Source organism: Copidosoma floridanum, unplaced genomic scaffold (assembly GCF_036245765.1).
Source record: "Copidosoma floridanum isolate Cflo_tuat_1 unplaced genomic scaffold, Cflo_Japanese_pri ptg000004l, whole genome shotgun sequence".
Lineage (NCBI taxonomy): Eukaryota > Metazoa > Arthropoda > Insecta > Hymenoptera > Encyrtidae > Copidosoma > Copidosoma floridanum.
In genome coordinates this window covers 19484736-19490154 of record NW_028321881.1, presented here as the reverse complement: position 1 = coordinate 19490154, position 5419 = coordinate 19484736, and the positions used below count along the sequence as shown (strand labels likewise).

Genomic DNA, 5419 nt, shown 5'->3' with positions numbered 1-5419 from the left:
ATGACTTGCACTTCTTCTTTTCGTTGGATTTATAATTATTTATCTTACAATAACTTAAATTCTTTTTCTAATAACTTTTGTATCACTTTATTTTATGTTGCTTGTATACATATAAAAAGAAACAGAGAAAAGACGGAACGTCTGGTCAATCTTTTAAAATTAGTTATTAACGTCTGCACTTGATGAGCGGCAGCGGGCTACTAACTAAAACGCCGCGCAAAGAAATGCACCTTGCACAAAGTTTTAGTTAAAACTTCTTCGTCTTACTTTCTATGGGGCCGGTACTTGCTGACTTCATGTGTTTAGGCTTCATGGCTTGCTTCGGTTGTCACTTGACACTTCTAAGAGCCACGAAGTACACAGTCAGCTTTGTTAGGCGACGACTCTCGTTGAGTATGACTCTGTAAAGAGTCTTAAAATTTCATTATTAGGAATAAAATATAACAAGATAAAATAAAATAAGAATAAAAATTTTTTTATTTACGCAAGTCGTCACCTAACACGGGAAAAAACAGCAGTGAAGTTTTTATTTCTGGAATAAAATTGAATACTAAAATTACTCCATTATTACCTTTCATTCCATGTAGAAGACTATTTTATTAAGCTGTATTGTTTCATATGAATATTAAAAAGTCCTCTGGTCAGGGTTTTGATTATGTATGTTAATATTTAAAGAAACTTTATTTGTTCTCGGTTGATTGTATGCAATTCTATTAGGATGCAAAAAAAAGCATTTCCATTCCGATAGAAAGAATGATTAAGGTAGAAAAAATCTTTAGAGAAAAATTTAATTAAAATCTGTTTTTCTAATATGATGAATAATTATCAAGCAATTTAGCAGCACAACGATACGATTGAAGCCATTTTGTTAAGATGTTATTTATTTTCAGAATCATTATTAATAACGTAATGTACATTTATTTTCTTAAGTCACTTTTTTATTGTAAAATTTAAACTACACAAACAACTATAATTATGTTTGATGTAATAAAAATAACTTATGACTAAATAAAGCCTGTTGTTAAAATATTTACCGTTAAATAAATTCTTCTAACAAAATTGAATTTTTGAATAACGTGTAGTGAAGATACCCATGAACAGAATTCTTATGCTACTTTTACTGATAGAACGAAATATCTTGACTTATTTAAAGAAAGGAATCATTCTATGACGAATATTAAAGGGGTTATGAAGATACATGTGAAATTATATAATAAAGAATATCTTGACAAATTGTATATATTCAAACAGAAATTCTAAGTTTCAATTCTACTTTAAAACGAGATAAGAGAAATTTGTCTCCTTATGGTTATAATGAAGGTGTTTCTAAGAAATAAGCCACCTCAATAAGATACCACTGCTGGAATTTTTATTAGATTATTGTCAGTACTCGAAAAGTGTTTCAGGCCTATAGCAATATTAATTGGAAAGTAACAAGAGTAAAGGAATCGAAATTTTTAGTAATTATTTTATTATAAATTTTTCTATCACATGAAGAACATTTTATTTATTTATAATAAAATCATATTAACGCAGTACTTTTCTGTTTGATTGTCCTTTTCACATGGAGCAGCTCCTCTACCTTATTAATTCTTGGAATTATGGCATTTTTCTTCATCTCTGATTAAATCCCATAAAGGCAATTAGTTCTCTTTTTGATTGTTCTTGTTACATCAGGCAGTTCTCCCAGCTTTTCAATCTTTAGAATTTTGAAATACACAACTCACAGCATGTGAGAAGGTTTTTTTTTCAGTTTTTGCTCAGCTGGTGAATGTGCATTGTACAAGTGAAGGAAAGAATCTAAGAATTGTATTTTAAAATTTTAACATTACAATAGAATGATAATTTTCAATTATAATTAAGTGTAATTTATAAATATACCCTTACTTTGTAGCACAGAGTGCAACTCTGTGCCTTTTAAAAGAAGGTTCTCAGTTGCTGCTCTTACGACAGTATAGTCTTTTATTACATCTTTTGATATAAATTTCTTAATAACACCTATAACATATTTAATCAATCCAGTCTTAAGATTAATAGTAGTCAGTAACAACTATTGTCTACGTCACTAGTTGTCAATAAATCTTGTTGCTTTCAAGTTGATCAACATGTATACAATAACTTAGTGGAGGATACTCTATTATGATCTTGCGTGGAAATATCCAGTAAGTCTGAGCTGTTTCACAAGAATCACATTACTATTATTCACATAAGTATGCTTCCTTTTAAGTCCTTTCTTTATTAACAATAAATACCGTTTTATTTTGTCACTTATTTTTAGAGAAAAATTTTTAGTAACCACTAACTTATAGAACAAATTTAGTTTGCAATACTCTTTTTGTTTGACTGCTACTAAAAATCAATTTACATGAGATGAAATAAATTTATTGAGATGACCTCACGAGGGCCTCGAATGCACCCCATGATGCACCTCTTTGTTCAACACACTTTTCTGCCCCCCTCTAAATAAGTTAAAATTCACTCAGTTTTTTCCTTGCGTTAATTTAATTAAATTTTTAGTTAGCCTCTCTAATTCTTTCCTCGCCCTCGGCCACCACTTGATCTTAAAAAGATTTTTCTGTACAAAATAAAAGGTAGTGATTATAAATTTGCTGTGTTCAGAGATATTTTTGGTATAAAAAGTCTCTCTCCAATTATTTTTCCAGTTATAATTTTTGCTAAAAGATTGTATTTAAGTAGTTTTGTGATTTGTAATGTTGTATCGTTACATTAGCCATCAACCATACTTAAATTACACAACTATTCCAATGTTGAAATGAAGCTAATACGGAGATAATCCTTGACGCATGTTGTTTAGAAATTAATTTCGAAAATTTATATAAATATCACTATCAGATTTATCAACACTCTGATCGGTAGCATGGTCTATACTGAAATATGTTTTCATTTTTCCTATTACATGATTTAGACTTTTATTATTCAAAAAGAAAGTATATTTGTTATGAGAAGTAAGTATAACGTTATTTTTTGAATAGTTAATATCTTTCTGAAAAATATCAGAACAAACATCAGTTGTTTTCCATTTATTTGGCTCTTGCAATGATTCAATTTTTCCTTTTCTAATATCTCATAACAATTGTGAAAATGTTATGTCAATTAAATAAGATTAACATTAAGTTTTGGAATACGAAGCAATGACCAAAGATATGATGATTTAGTACTAATTTGATACTTTCTTGTTAAATCATGCTTCAGTTACTACTTTTTAAAACTGGAAGAATCTTTCTTAACTTTCCTCCTAAAACCATTTATTTATTACCAAAATAGGTATTTGTATTATATAAATCACGCAACATTCCTTTAATTATTTGTAAAGATTTTTTCGGAAATTTTTGGACTTTTCTTTAAAAGATATCCTCGGTTAATAAAAGTTAAATGATCTCAAGTACTTTTACTTTAAAACGCGATTTTGAGCATGATACATTCTTAGAACGGTCAATATCATTTAACCATCTTGAAAAGCGAAATAAAATATTTTTTGAGTATTTTTTTGAAAAGAAATCTCTAAATCAGCCATTTTCGGCAAAAAAAAAATGTTTATAAATTTTTTAAAACTTTTTTTGGTTTTTATGTTAATTACATTTTTTTATTAGTTAAAATACATATATTTTGTAGACATTCACGCCACCATGTAGGTCTCATGACAATGTGTTATAAAATTTTTCTAAAGATTCATCGCCAATAGCTATATAAACAGTTCTCAAACTTTCATTATAAGTTTAAAAGCAGTCGTTATATAAGTTTCTTAAACAATAATGAGATAATGAGTTGCGTGCGATATTTCAGATTAAAATATGGAAATGAATATTAGCAGTTTAAACGTTTTTTCTCTGTATTACGGGTCCTGTTACACATAGTCTTCTTTAATTAAAAAAATTCACGGATGCTTTGAGACTGTAAAGTATGAATCATTTTCTATGAGTATACACGGTAAATACAACATATTAATTTGTAGATGACACCTCGCCTGCTCAGCGTACATCACTCCATACGTATCGCTCGGTGAAACCTAACACCATAACGCCGAGTCAACGATTCGAAAGAAAAGTATACTGTAAGTAAAAGCAAATAAGGCCTTCGGGCCGACGGCTTGTTCCTGACGAACAAAAAATAAATTTACTTGTTTGTAGAACAAATCCACGAGTTCCACCCTTTATTTATAGAAGTTTGGGCATAATAGTATAACGCATATTGAATATCATACACTAGTAATTAAAATATCCTGAAAGTTCTTAAGTAGGATATTTTGGTATGGATACTAGTGTAGAGTTTTGACGAATAATACATTTTGGCATTGTCTGTTTCGACTAGGAATAAAAAATAATGACTTTTCATTTCAAATTGCACTTTACTGATTTTACAATCAAAGTACTATTTATGAATTCAATGAAAAGAGCTACTTTTTGCTAATTTGATTTTAAAATATTTACGTCATAAGTAGGTTGTAAGTATGTATTTTTTGTTTTTTGATTGAAAAACAGTTGAACATAATTAAAAGATAATTTATATTAAAAAAAATTTATTAAAGCTTTATTATATTTTCTTCACTATGAAAAAAAATTTTTTTCGATGTACGAACTGTGTACCAAAACTGTAATCACGGTACTCATTTCAATCAATTTAGATAAAACGACCTCATACCCGAGACCTTATAGTTCATTTAGTTCAAAGTCTGAGTTTAGTAAGGTTGGTAGTGCGATGTTATTGTGTACAAGTGTTTGGTGACTAATTTTTTATCCTTTTATTATATATAAAAGTTACATAACATATGATTCATAATTATCTTTAGAATTGTTATTAAGATACTGCAATCATCGACCTTTGGAGGTTGTTACGATCTGTGTTTTTACACTGTCACTTTACCAGAATGACTGGGCGTGGTAAGGGAGGAAAGGGATTGTGAAAAGAAGAAGACAAGCGCCATCGCAAAGTTCTTTGCGATAACATCCAGGGTATGACCAAGCCTGAAATCCGCCGTCTGGCTCGTCGTGGAGGTGTTAAGCGTGTTTCTGGTTTGATCTACGAAGATACTCATAGTGTACTTAGGGTATTTCTTAAGAACATCATTCGTGACGCCGTCACGTATACTGAATATGCTAAAAGGAAGACCGTCAGTGCCGTGCCGTCGACATAGTCTACGCATTGAAGAGACAAAGACGTACTCTCTATGGTTTTGGTGGTTAACTTATCTATATTATTGACTACAAAACAATTATTGGGCAAATGTTAAAAATAATAACACAAAATAATCTACGAAAAAATAACAGAATTTACATGGTAAATTAACAATAATTTTGATACTCTTTGAAAATGAGAAATCCTTAAATATTTTCAGAATTTTTGTTTTGTTTACATGACACTGTTTGATTTTTAATGAAAATAGGATCTACTCAAATCACTT

General features: G+C 29.4%; 1 pseudogene; it reads left to right on the top strand.

Annotated features, from left to right (window-relative positions):
- The first annotated feature begins 4885 nt into the window (after nucleotides 1–4885).
- Nucleotides 4886–5202, top strand: LOC106638914 (histone H4-like; annotated as a pseudogene).
- The last annotated feature ends 217 nt before the right edge of the window (nucleotides 5203–5419 follow it).